General features: G+C 34.1%; 1 protein-coding gene and 1 long non-coding RNA gene across 2 annotated transcripts in view; one reads left to right on the top strand and one right to left on the bottom strand.

Annotated features, from left to right (window-relative positions):
- The window catches only part of Atp10b (ATPase, class V, type 10B), a 320,484-nt gene that overhangs the window by 76,691 nt on the left and 228,825 nt on the right, over positions 1-14,968 (top strand). The window lies entirely within an intron of this gene.
- Positions 1-14,968, bottom strand: part of LOC102028499 — a 92,471-nt gene that overhangs the window by 38,166 nt on the left and 39,337 nt on the right. Inside the window, exon 2 of the long non-coding RNA XR_259688.1 lies at positions 3,535-3,646. This is a non-coding gene — a long non-coding RNA (uncharacterized LOC102028499). The remainder of the gene's footprint in view (positions 1-3,534; positions 3,647-14,968) is intronic.

Genomic DNA, 14,968 nt, shown 5'->3' with positions numbered 1-14,968 from the left:
GAACTAAATTTTGCATATTAGAGAATTTACAAACTTAAAGTGTTGGATTCAGTAGATTTTAGCATATTGACAACATTGTACAACAATGACCCCAATCAAATTTGCATTAGTTTGTTATCCCAAACAAAACATTCTACACACTAGCCCTCACTTTCCATTCCCAACCCAATAAATCACTATCTTCATTGATTCGCCTGTTCTGGGAATTCATTCACGCATTCATTTACAAGATAAAACATGCTCATAGCAACAATGAAGACCTTAATATATCCAAAGAAATGGAAATTGTGCAAAGTGCATTCTCTATCATGCCATTTATGGGTAAACCTAGAAACTGACACCAGAAACATATTTAGAATACAATAATTTCTTTTCTCTCTTTTTTCTATTATCTGTTTTTTATTTTTCATACTTTATATATTAACTTTTTATGTAAGGGAACTATGCAGTACTCAAGCTTGTATGTCTAATTTACTTCACTTAATATTATGACTTCAGGGTACATCCATTTTCCTACAAATGCTTCAAGTTTATCTTTTGTTACCATAGAGTACTACTGCATTTTGTACAAACACCACATTTTCTTTATCCATTCTTCTGTTAATAGGCATATAAGCTATTTCTAATCACTATGGTATGACGTTTTTAACTTTTTTTAGAAAATACCTGAAAAGGGAAAACCTGGGTCAAACGGAATTTCTATTTTTTAGATTTTTGAGGAATTGCCATATTGATTTCCATAGTGTTTGTGTTAGTTTACACTCCCACCAACAATGAGGAAAGGTTCCTGTCTCCCCACAGCCTCACCAGCATTTGTTATTGGCATTACTGGCCAGCTTTCTTTCTGTGGTGAGATGGAATCTTAATGTTTTAATTTACACTTCTCAAATGGCCTGCAATGTTGAACATTCTTTTCTTGTGTTTATTACCCAATTGTATTTCTTCATCTGAGAAGTATCTATTCATTTCAGATGCTTATTCTTTGACTGGGTCTTTAAACTTGGGTGGTTTACCTTTTTTTAGTTCTATTTTTTATTTTAAAAATAAAAGGAGGCAAATATTAACAGACAGACAACATTGTACAAAATTACAAAGGAACAGTACAGACAGTACGGAGTTACAAACAAAGTGGTAGGGAATTACCAATGCTTGTTGTATTACATATTGATATCTTCAAAGTGGTTTCTCATGAAAACAGATATAGACATGCAATCAACCAAGGACTCATTGACAGTTTCTTTCAGCAAAGAAATACAAGACAGTAGAACAGCCATGCTAACAATCCTGCATATACATACATACAATCTTTCTCCTGCTTTCCCTTCTCTTTTCCCACATCCCAGTTGCCCTTTACCTTTGAGTGCTTTCCTATCAATTTTTTTAGTTCTTTATCTATTCTACATGTTAGTCTTTTACCTGAGAAATAGCTGGCAAAAACTTTTTCCCAATCTGTAGGTTATCTCTTCACTTTGTTGGTAGTTTCTTTTGCTATGCAAAAGCTTTTTAATTTAATGTGATCCAATCTGTTGCTTTTTGGTATTATTTCTTATGTAACTGGGGTTTTATTTTAAAAAAAGTCTTTGTCTACACCTATGTCTTCAGGAGTTATAACTATTTTTGTCTTCCATCAGATTAAACATTTCTCTTCTAACATTAAGATATTTGATCTATTTTAATTTTAGTTTAGTGTATGGTGAGAGATATGGGTCTAAGTTCAACCTTTGGCATGTGAATAACCAGTTTTCCCAGCACCATTTCTTAATGAGGGTACCTTTGCTTCAGCAAAGGGATTTGGCCCCTTTGTGAAAGATAGCATAACTGAGTGTGCCTAGAGTTGTTTCTGTATCTTCTACCATGTTCCACTGATACATGAGTCAGGTTTTGTTTTGTTTTGTTTTATTTGCAAATCCCATGTTGTTTTTAATCACTAGTTGTGTAGAATAACTTGAGGTCTGGGATTGCGATACCCACTGTCTTGCCCTTGTTGCCCAGAATTGCTTTTCCTGTTCTAGGTCTGTCTTGATTCTGTATTAGCTTTAGAATTGGTTTCTCCAATTCTATAAGGAATGTTAGTGGTATTTTTACTGGGATTGTATTAAAGCTATGTAACAGTTTTGGAACTATGGCCATTCTAACTATATTCATTCTACCTATCCAGAAACTGGGGATAATTTTCCATTTTCTAATATCTTCAATCTCCTTTTTCAGAGTACCATGGTTTTCACTGTAGAGGTTTTCCATTTCCTTGATTAGTTTAATTACTAGGTGTTTCATTTTTCTTGATGCCATTGTAAAAGTACTGTTGCTCTAATTTTCTTCATAGTGAGTTTGATATTGGTGTACAGGGATGTTATTGATTTTTTACTATTAACTTTAGATCCTGCTATATTACTGAATTTGGTCATTGAATTCTAGGAGTCTTTTGTTGGAGATTTTAGAATCTTCTATGTAGACAACCATGCCACCTGCAACTACAGAAATATGTTGAACAAAAGTAGTGGTAATTGACATCCTTATCTTATGCCTGATTTTAGAGGGAAGGCTTTCAGATTCTCTCCATTAAATATGATGTTGGATGGACATGGGTTTGTCATAGATGGCTTTTATCAGATTAAGATAAAGATCTTTTCCTATTTTCTTAAGGGTTTTCATCATGAATTAATTTGGAATATTTGTCACGTTCTTTTTCTGTATCTATTGAGATTATTATGTTTTTGTCCTTGCTTCTGTTTATATAGTGAATTACACTCATTGATTCACATATGTTAAATCATCCCTGCATCCCTGGATGGAAACCTACTTCACCATGATGTATGATCCTTTTGATGATTTGCTGCATTTTGTTTGCCACTATCTTATTGAGGATTTTACATCTATGTTCATTAACAAGATTGGCTTGTAGTGCTCTTTACTAGTTTTTTCTCTGATTGATATGACTTCTTTGCTTTTGGTTATTTATGAAGTTATATTTTCTGTGATATTTGTGCTTGTACTTTTTCCATATCCTTCATTCTTTTTTGTCTTACTTAAGGATTTATTATCTGAAAATATTCAATAGCACTCCATCTCAAAATAAATGCCAATGGGCTATGGCCCATGTGAGCTTTTATAGCCTGATTTGTAACTTCTTTCTGTGGAATTTTTTTCTATCATTTTGCACTTATTCAGTGAACTTGAATAACATACTTTCTTCATCACACTTAATAACACTTCCATCTCATTTTCTTTGTACCTGGATTTTTTTCTAAGTAAATGTCCTTTCCCAAAATTTTTATATGAGTTGGTCATTCAGATCTCAGCTCAAATGTCATCAGCATAATGCTCTCTGACCCTTTGTTTATAAGATCATGCAAAAAAAAAAGATCATGCACAAATCAATCTCTACCATTAACCATAATGCTCAAATTTTTTAAATGTCAAAGCATGTGCCACCACTATTAATATAAATTATTATTAATACAAATTACAGGTCACTAATCTACATTTAGATTAACTTTTTTCTTCCACATATGAGAAAGAACATGTGATACCTACCTTTATGTTTCTAGCTTGTCTCACTAAATGTAATGACTTCCAGTTTAATCAGTTTTGCTGCAGATTCAAGGATTTTATTCTTCTTCATGGCTGGATAATCTTGCATTGTGTGCTGCAAAGGGTGGAAAGAAGGGGTAGAGGATAAAGGGAAAGTATTAACAGTTACCAAAACACAGTTAGATAGAAGAAATTCAGGTGCTCTGCATCACAGTGGGTCCTATAGTTTGCAGTAACCTATTGTGTATCTTCTGAAGTTCTAGACAAGAGGAACTTGAAGACCCCAAATGTAAAGAAATGACAGAGTCAAAATACTAATTATCCTGATTTGATTAGTGCACATGTAGACATGTATTGAAATTCACACTACAGTGCATTAATATGTACAATTATTTCATTGTAATAAAAATTTAAAAATCATACATAATGATGTATTCATTGTAATAAATATTTTAAAATCATAGATACATTTGAAAGGCCAAAGAAAAGTATTTGAATGATCCCTTCAACTGAATAATAGATTTTTCATGCTTGCTAGGCATAGTTAAACTGCTGGTCTAAAACTTAAAAGCCTGCATTGAATATTTTGAAGCTGTCAAATGGAGTGCAGGAATGGAAAGATATTTGGCATTGAAGAGGTAGTAGTTGGCCCTTCCTGACCAACCAGATGACAGCACTGCCTGGTGAAGTTTTCCCCTTGACTCCACATCACAGTTTGAAAGCTGCATCCATCCTCATTCTGATGTCGTACACAGGCCTGTTTTCCTATATTCTCTGGCCCAGTCTAATAAAAATATATGATAAGGGTACAGTCTGAACCCATGAGTAAAATATGTAGAACGTTAGAGGCCTCCAAGATGGAAGTCTAGCACCAGATTTCCAAGCAATTTTCTAACTTCATGCTACGTAAAGCAGAAAAGATAGGCATCATGGATTGATGAGGTAGAGTTCAGTAACATGGAGTTTCAAAGTTTGTTCCAGATAAAATGGTAACTGGAGCTGGCTTTAAATACCAGCATAGTCTTGAGATGCTCGCAAAAGTTTGAGGAACAAAGCCCAACCCCAAATGATACCCACAGTCTGGAGCTACATTGTAGAATCCTAGTGGGGAAGAATTTCTTTGTCATGACTTTGATCAAAGTCCATAAGATATAAAATACCTTTACAAACTGTAATACTTTTTATATTCTGTTGAGCTAATAAGTACAAGAATATCTCCAGGGCAAGAATGGATCATAGGGAAATAACTTCAAATATGGTTCTCAGGGGCTAAAGAATAAACCAGATGGTTGTATATTTCAAAACTGGGAAAGAACAAATTATAGCTATTTACAATTCTGCTCTACAGGCAGTGCATTTTCCATAGGATGAGATCTTTGCTAAGGATTATTAACTTGAAAGAAAATAACTACCAACAAATGATATTTTAATGACTAATATAAAATATCTTACTTTTGCTGTAATTTCACTGGAAAAACATATTTTGGTAGAGAGATCTTAAATATATTTTAGAAGCTCTGCTCAGTTTTTCTCATGAAATGAAATAATGATTTTAGGAAGCAAAGCACTAGTATAAGTTTCTCTTTAAGGAAGTATTCACTTCAACAAATATTTAATGAAGTTTTGCTATGGTCATGGGGTGATACTATCACTAAATACTAAGGGGACATAAGGAGGAATAAAATATATTCTTTCACAACAAGGCATTTATAATCTTGTGAACAACTTTCCCAAAGCTAAATTTTTGTATGCTGTGATAAGAGTTAGCAACAATATACAAATGACCCAACCCACTCACATTTTTAGAAGCTGTTCATTTTATACTTGCTTTTAGGATCTTTCCAATTGGAAAAGGAAAATCCCACAAAACTTAGAGAAGTCAGACTACTTGCAGCATTGGACAAATGCAATCAGCAATGAGAAAACAGTGAACTGACGAGGTAGACATACTTTTGATTGCCTGGTTTTATGATAAGACAATGAATTAATTTACCTAGAAATCAAGCAGTGATTTTTGCAAAGAGTTGTTTTAGTGTAAAACCCTTATGAAAAGGAAGAGCGAAACATCAAAGGAAGATGCTTTCAGCTTGAGCAAGGAAAATTTCAGCTTTGGTCACTGTAGGAAAACAATCTACTGACATTGCCTCACAGTTTAGGGAAAAGCTGCAAGGAGTAGCACTATAGAATATAAAAAGAAAACACCAGGGCTAGAGATCAGATATGAAGGGAGAATGCTTGCAGCAGATAGCATTCAATCACATCCTTGAAAAATATGGATAGATACAGCAAACAAATATGTGAAGCCTGATCTTGGCAGAACTAGAAATCTTGTGAGGCAAAATGATTTTTCTCCTGGTAAGAGAGAGGATAAGAGCTGAGGAAGCAGGGATAGTTTGCAACTCTTTCCTAGGTGGTGTAATTCAGTAAACAATGAAGAGTATGCAGAATGTAAAGAATAATTCAATAAGACTAGGGCTTTGGAAAGAAACCTTTGACAGGGCAACATTAAGGACAAGTAGAATCTGGGTGACAGTAGTCCGGACCACAGAGCAGCAGCAAAAGAACTCATGTTTTCACCTTAACAATACCCAGCATATTGATGATCTCATGGCAGGTATTCTACAAATATTTCATTCACTCAACCCTTGATTATAGCATATCTGCCACAGCCAAGCATTTTTGCAGGCTAGAAAAAGGGAGGGATAGTCTATTTTTCCCAAGGAATTTAAAATCTTTATCAATTAGTCATGAAGTTACAAGGTTTTGGGGTCATCCCAGGTTCATTTGATGAATTTGAAATGATTTGCATTTTACTTCCAAGGATACCAATAGTCAGGACCAAGTTGGAGGAATGAGTCATACAAAAGATTACAACCTTCTTGAAAACAAACCAATGAACTTAGCTGTATTTTGCATCTTCATATTGATGCCATTGGCTTATCTCTTTTGAGGATAAAACCAAAATAATATACTCAAAATAATATCTGACTACCTGAGAAGGTAAAAGAAAATTTCTAGAGAACCTGCTGTTCTTTTTGCATATTTCCAAACGCATGAAGAAAAATCCCTACGTAGAAGCCAAATATCCCATGCCATGCCCAAAATACGTTTGATAAATTGTCCAAACATATACAGTGTAGGTGATACTTGCTTGATACACAAGAATTTGGAATAAGTGTAAGGAAAGTACTGTACTAAATGTTTAGCCTCACTATGCTGTGTTTGTCCCAAGCTTGCCTTAATCCTTAATTCCTAAGGAGAAAGCAAAACTGGATTCAAGCCTAAGGTAGCACATTAGCTTGTTCTGGGTGCAGGCAGGAGGTCCCAGAGAACACCATGATCTGTAAAACCTTGGGCAGGAGAGAGGAATGACCATATGTTCATTTAACCCGCCCCCACCTTTAGGTGATTGTCAAGCAAAAAAAATGTCTAACATTCTCTCCTACAAAAAATACCACAAGCTACACATCTTGGCTTGTTCTTCAGTAAGCATAGCCCATTTTCTGAGCTGGTGTCTGGAATGTTAAGAACAATTAACAATTAATAGGTTATCTCCCACTGCTCTCAATTTCAAGTTATTCTTTTGCTGTGTCTTTGCTTTTATTTGTTAACACATATTAATTGTACATATTAATGGAATTCAATGTGTTTTCCTATGTGTGTACAGCATGCACTGATCAAATCCAGGGTCCCTTTTTATACCCCACACACACTTTACCTAATTTCTACTAATTACACACATGCTTTGAAGTAAACTATTTTTAGCTTCCGTATATGTGAGAAATCTTACAAGACTTGTTTTTCTATACTTGGTTTGTTTCATTTGATAAAATGTGCCACAGTTCCATTCATTTTGCTGCAAATGAGAAGATTTCATTTTTATTTGTGGCTGAATAATACTCCATTCTGTATGTCTAACAAATTTCCTGTATCTATTTATCTGTTCATGCACATCTAAGCAGATTTCATATTCTAGCTATTGCAAAGTGCCAACCATAAGTGAGCATCTTTTTGGTATGCTGACTTCATTACCTTTGGATATATACCTAGCAGTGGTATAACTGGTCATATGATAGAATAGTTTTTGGTTTCTTGAGGAATCTCAATACTGTCCTTCAGAATGGATAATTTACAATCCCACTAACAGTACACAAGAGTTTCTTTTCATCTACATTCTTGAATGCATTTATTATTTTTTAAAGCATCAACTCTAATCAAGGTAAGATAGTAGGTTGCTATTTGCTTTGAATTTCTTGATGGCTAATTCTATTGAGCATTTTTATATATTTGTTGAACATTTGTATTTCTTATATTTTGAGAAGTATCTATTCAGATCACTTGTCCAGTTTTTACTTGGATTACTCAATTTTGGCTGCTATTTAAGTTTGTTGAGTTCTTTACATACTCCAGATGAATAGGTGAAAAATATTTTCTCTCATTTTGTAGGTTGTCTCTTTGCTCTGTAGACTATTTCTTTTGCTGTGCAGAAGATTTTTGCTCTGAGGAAATCTCATTTGTCAATTTCTTTTTTTTTTTTTTTTTTTTTTTTTTTGGTTTTTGTAGTCCTGTTCAGAAAATGATTGCCTATTACTGATGACTTCCATGGTTTCCCTACATTTTCTTCTAGTAGTTTCAGACTATCTGGTATTACCTGCAGTTCTTTAATCTATTTTGAGTTGATCTTGTACAAGGGTAGAGACAGGAATCAAGTTTCAAACTCCTCCTCGTGGATATCCTGTTTTCTCAGCACCATTTGTTGAAGTGGCTGTCCTTTCTTCAACATATGTTTTTGGTCCCTTTGTCAAGAGTCACTCAGCTGTAAATGTATTAATATTGCAGTGAGATTTCATTGAATCTGTAGATCACTTTGAGGAGCATGAACATTTTAGAAATATTAATTATTCCAATCTATGAACATGGGAAGTCTCTCCATCTTTTTGTGTCTTCTTTAATTTCTTCACTAAATATTTTATAACTTTCATTATAGAGGTTTTTCACTTTCTTAAGTTTATTCTTAAGTATTAGCAATTATGAATGATACTGATTTTATGATTTCTTTCTCAGCAAACCTGTTATTGGTACATAGAAAAGGTACTGAATATTGTATGTTGATTTTATATCCTTGTATCAGTTTTAGTAGTCTTGCAGTGGATTCTTTAGGATTTTCCACATATAGAATCCTACAACCTGTAAGCAGGGATAGTTTGACTTCCTTGAATAAGGATAATAGGAGTGAGCACCCTTGTCTTCTCCCTGATCTTAGAGGAAATGCTTCCAGCTCCTCCCCATTCTGTGTAATTTTCCTATGGCTTTGTCATATATAGCCTTCATTGTGTTGATGTATAATCTTTCTATACCCAATTTGCTTAGAGCTTTTATTGTGAAGTGATATGGAATTTAATCAAGTGTTTTCCTGCATCTACTGAGATGTTTATGTAATCTTTAATCTATCATTCTCATGGCTCTTTCACTATCAGTTGCACTGGAATCTGTGTCTCCCTTTAGTGCCTATTTTATAGAATTGGGTTTTCCAATATTAGGTGCATATAGACTTAAAACCACTATATCTGTTTATTGAATTAATCTCTTGATCATTATAAAGTGAACTTCTTTGTCTCCTTTTATAGGTTTTGTCCTAAAGTCTATTTTGTCACATACAAATATAGCCAGCACTGCACTCTAGGAGTATATGCTGGGAATATTTTCTGACCCTTCATTTTCAGTTTTGTGTCTTTAGTAGTGAGCTGATTTATTTACAGGCAGTATATTGCCTGGTTCTGATTTCTATCCGTTCACCTACTCTGTATCTTAATCAGAGAAGATGGGCCACTTACACTCAAAGTTATTATTGACAGGTAAGCACTTCCTCTTCTCATTTTGTTGATTTTCTTCCAGTTGTTTCAAGTATTCTCTTTCCTTCCTCTGTTGCTCATCTTTATGGCTTAATGTTTACTGTGTTGAGAACATTCATTTTTTCCCTATTGTTTTTTTGTGTGTCTAGTCTTCTATTGGGATTTGCACTGTCACAGGTTTTTAAATTGGCATTTATCTTTGTTTTACTTCTGGATATAGTTTTCCCTCCAGTATCTTTTGTAAGTCTGGTCTGGTGATTATAAATTCTCTCAGTTTCTGCTTGCCTGGGAAAGACTTTATTTCTCCTTCCTTTTGGAAGGATAGCCTTGCTGGGTATAGTAACATTTGCCAGCTGTTATTATGTTTCAGCACATGGAATTCATCATTTTATCCCTTCCAGGCATATGGACTAAATGATATTTTATCCAAGGAATTTCTTTCTAAAGCATAGTTAATTATTAAATATCTTAATACAAAAATATAATGCAGGGATGAACAATTTTATAAAGCTATTCAGAATATATTACCTTTAAAGTTTAATTTCTTTTTTTTTTTTTTTTGTGGTACCTGGGATCAAACTCACAACCCCATGCTTCCCAGGCAGGTGATTATGCCACTGAGCTATATCCCCAGCCCTAAGGTTTAATTTCTAAAAGGAAAAGAGTTACTTTGAAAGTGTTTACTTCTTTTGAAAGATAACACTAAATAGGACCTAAACTTTTCGTATTACTTTATGGCATCATTCTAACCACTGATGCACTTTTTTGATTACTTGTTGACAAATATTTGACTATTTAAGCTCTTGAATGAAAGCATAAGACCAGAGTAACCCAAAGCAGATTTTTGCAGAACACTGGTTCCATAAGTTTTACCTACCTGTGTTTCCCTGAAAATAAAACCTAACTTGAAAAACTCCAGCCTCGGAAATTAGAGATCAAAAATATCATCCCCAATCAGCCTATTCTTGCTTTATGTGCTTTACAGAGTAGCAACCACGCAAGAGAATAGCAATCGCAGGGGAGTGAAGGATAGGCTGATGTGAGATGGCATTTTTTTATTTTAAAGGGAGTGGTAAAAATAAATTAAAAAGAACAATAGCAATGTATCAACATCACAGACATAAAACAAGAACATTAAAAGTGATACAGGGCTTCAAAACAAAATGATAGGAATTAACAGTGGTTGTTATATTACCTATTGTTATCTTCAGCTATGTTGCTTAGATTGCCAGATGTAAGAATGGAAGATTGTTCCAACCATTAAAGAGAATAAAAAATAATTATTAAATAAAACATTATGGATAATACAGAGTTTCACTAGACAAGATGGTAGGAATTCACCAGTGATTGTTCCATTGCATATTGTTTCCTTCAAATCAGTTGCTCAGAATACATAAGCATGCAAAATTGGCCAAAATACAAAAGTTTTAAGCATTAACTTTTCCTTTCAATATACCATCAGACATCAGCAGTACAGTTATCCAAGATATCCATATATATATAATTTGCCTTCCTTCTTTCCTTTTTCTTCCATCCCTCATCCCAGTTGTTCCTTCCTTTGAGCAATTTCTTTCCCTTTCATAGCATCTATTGTACATTTTGAGTTTTACTTATGCCTTCAGGTTCCTACACCAAAGAGAAAATATGATGTTTACACATGTGGGTCTGATTTGTTTCACTTATGTCTATCATCTCTAGTTGCATCCACTTACCCACAAAAGCCTCGAGTTTATCTTTTTTTATAGCTGAGTAATACTCCATTGTATGAAAATACCACATCTTTCTTCTCCATGGCTCAGTTAATGGTCATTTGGGTTGCATCCAAGATTTAGCTATAACAAATTGTGCTGCTATAAATATAGGTGCACATATATCGCTGTGGTATGTGTTTAATTCATCTGGGAAATTAACCAGAAGGGGAATAGCTGGCTTAAGTGGACTTCTAATCCTAGTTTTGTGAAGAATCTCCAAACTGATTTCCACAGTGGTTTCACCAATCTACACTCCCACAAGCAGTGGAGAAGGGTTCCTTTTTCCCCTCAGCCTTTCCAGCATTTGTTATTGGTTGATTTCTTCATGATAGCCATTCTTTCTAGAGTGAGATGGAATCTCAGTGTTGTTTAAACTTGCATTTCTCGAATGACTACTAATGTTGAACATTTTTTCATGTACTTATTTCCCATTTGTAATTCTTCATATGAGATGTATGTATTCATCTCAGATGCCCATTTTTGGATTGGGTCTTTGATTTTGGGGGGTCTGATTTTTTTAATTCTTTACATGTTCTAGATAGAAGTCCTTTGTCTAAGGGGCAGTGGGCTAAATTTTTTTCCCAGTTCATGGGTTTTCTTCTTGCTCCATTGGTGATTTCTTTTGATGTGCAAAAACTTTTCAATAAGATGAGATCCCAGTTGTTGATTCTTTGAAGCATTTCCCATGCAGTTGTATTTTGTTTTGAACTCTCGGCCTACCCCTATGTCTTCAAGATTTTTACCTTACTTTCTCTTCCAGTAGATTTAGTGTTTCTGTTTTAATATTTAGATCTTTGATCAATTTTGACTTTAGTTTAACGAATAGTGAGAGACATGGGTCTAGTTTTAGTCTTTGGCATACAGAAAACCCAGTTTTCCAGCACCATTTATTAATCAGGCTATCTTTCTTCCAGTGAACATGTTTGGCTCCTTTGTCAAAGATAAGGTGGTTGAGTGTGTTGGTAATTGTGTCTGAATCTTCCGATGCGCTCCATTGATTGTTAGATCTGGTTTTTGCCAGTACCATGCTGATTTTATCACAATACCTTTACAGTATAATTTCAAGTCAAGAACTGTGATGCTTCCTGCATTTCCTTTGATTCCCAGGATTGCTTTTGCTATTCTCAGCATCTTCTGGTTCCAAATTAATTTTAGGAATGTTTTCTCTAGATCTGTGAGGTATACTAATGGTAGTTTAATTGGAATTTCATTGAATCTGTACAACAGTTTTGGAAGTATGTCCATTTTCACAATGTTGGTTCTTCCTATCCATGAGCAAGGAATATCTTTCCATTTTCTGATATCCTCTTTGATCTCTTTTTCCAGAGTACTATAATTTTCACTGTATAGATCTTTTACTTCTTTTGTTAGATTGATTCCTAAGTGTTTCAATTTTTTAGATGCTATTGTGAGAGGTGTTGTTTCCCTAATTTCCTTTTAAGTCTGTTTGTTGTTTGTGTACAAGAATGCTATTGATTTTTTGAGTGTTGACTTTGTATCCAGCTATGCTACTGAATTGGGTTATTAAAACCATAAGCCTTTTGTTGGTGTTTTGGGGGTCTTCTATGTAGAGTATCATGTCATCTGTGAATAATGATCATTTCACTTCTCCCTCTCCTATCCTTATTCCTTTTATTTCTCTCTCTGTCTAATTACTCCAGCTAATATTTCCAGAACTATATTGAATAGGAGTGGTGACAGTGGATATCCTTATCTTGTTCATGATTTTAAAGTGAAAGCTTTCAATTTTTAACCATTTAGTATGATGTTACCCTTCAGTTTGTTATACATGGCTTTGATCATCTTGAGGTAAAGGCCATCTATTCCTATTTTCTGTAGGGTTTTCATCATGAATGTGTACTGAACTTTATCAAAGGCTTCTTCTACATCAATGGAGATGATCACGTGATTTTTGTCTTTGGCTCTATTGACATGGAGTATTATATTAATTGATTTGCATATATTGAACCATCCCTGCATTCCTGGGATGAATCTCACTTGGTCATGGTGTATAATCTTCTTGATGATTTGTCATATTCTATTAGCTGGCATTTTATTGAGAATTTTTGCAGCTATGTTCATCAGGGAGATTGGGCTGTAGTTCTCTTTCTTGGTTGGGTCTTTCTCTGGTTTTGGTATCAGAGTAATACTTGCCTCCAGGAATGAGTTGGGGAGAATTCCTTCCCTTTCAATTTCATTAAAGAGTTTGAGAATATTTGGTGTTAAATCTTCTCTAAATTTCTTGTAAAATTCAGCTATGAATCCATCATGCCCTGGGCTTTTCTGCATTGGTAAGTTTTTTATTACATTTTCAATTTCGCTGGCTGATATTGAGTTATTCAGGATTTTTATATCTTCTTCATTCAGCTTTGGTAATTCATCTGTATCTAGAAATCTGTCCAATTCCTCTGTGTTTTCCATCCTATGAGAGTAAAGATTTTCAAGTTAAATATTGATGATCTTCTGAATTTCTACAGAATCTTAGTGATTTCACCTCTTTCATTCCTTCTTGCATGCATTTCAGTTTTTTCTTTTTTTTTGATAAAGTTTACTAAGGGTTTATCTTTTTTTTTTTTTTTTTTTTTTTTTATTTTTTCCTTTGCTGGTTTTTGCATTGTTTACATTTTTATATTGTTTTTTTTTTTGGTTTTTCTCTGGTACCGGGAACTGAACTCACGACCTTGAGCTTGCCAGGCAGGCGCTTTTGCCGCTGAGCTAAATCCCCCGCCCCTATTTTATTTATTCTTTCAGAAAACCAACTCTTTGATTCATTAATTCTTTGTATTTTTTTTAGTCTCCATTGCATTAATTTCTTCTACCCTGAGCTTTATAATTTCCTGTCTTCTTTGGGCTTTGAATTTGACTTGCTCTTCTTTTTCTAGAAGCTTGAGGTGAAGCATAAGATTGTTTACTTGTGTTCATTCTGTTTTCCTGTGGTACAAATTCACCACTATAAATTTCCCTCTGAGGACTGCTTTCATTGCATCCCACAAATTCTTGTAAGTTTCATCTACATCTTCATTTGATTGTAAGTAGTGTTTAGTTTCTACTTTCATCTATGACCCATTGATTGTTCAGGAGGATATTATTTAATTTCCAACTGTTTATGAAGTTTTTGCAATTTCTTTTCTCTTTAATTTCCTATTTCATTACATTATGGTCTGATAGTATGCATGGGATAATTTAAATTCCTTTGCATTTACTTAAACATGTTCTATGTGCTAGCATATGGTCTATTTTAGAGAACATCCCATGTGCAGCTGAGAAGAATGTGTATTCTGATGCTATTGGATGTAATAATCTGCAAAGTTCTACGAAGTCCATTTGTTCACAAGTTTGATTAAGTTCTGTTATTTCTTTGCTAATATTTTGTCTAGTTCATCTATCTCTTTGTGACAGTGTGGTCTTAAAGTCCCCTGTAATGATTGTGTTGCTGCTTATTTCATTTTTCGTGTCTGTTAAAATTTGTCTTACATAGTTGGGTGCTCCTATATTTGGTGCATAGATGTTTATGATTGTTATCTCTTCCTCTTGTAGTGACCTTCTTTATCTCTTTTGATTGTTCTTGGTTTGAAGTTTACGTTGTCTGCAAACAAAATAGCTACACCTGCTTTTTTCTGGGTTCCTGTCACATGGAGTATTTTTTTCCATCTTTTAATTTTCAGTCTATGAAATTTCTTTTGAGTTAAATGTGTTTCTTGTATACAGCATACGGTTGGATTTTGTTTCCTGATCCACTCTGCCAGTCTACTTCTTTTGGTTGGTGTATTGAGATCATTTACATTTATGGTTATAACAGATACTTACTGGCTTATCTTTGTCATGTTATTTTCC

This window comes from Chinchilla lanigera, unplaced genomic scaffold (assembly GCF_000276665.1).
Source record: "Chinchilla lanigera isolate Chin_1 unplaced genomic scaffold, ChiLan1.0 scaffold00007, whole genome shotgun sequence".
Lineage (NCBI taxonomy): Eukaryota > Metazoa > Chordata > Mammalia > Rodentia > Chinchillidae > Chinchilla > Chinchilla lanigera.
This window is presented reverse-complemented; position numbering and strand designations above follow the sequence as displayed.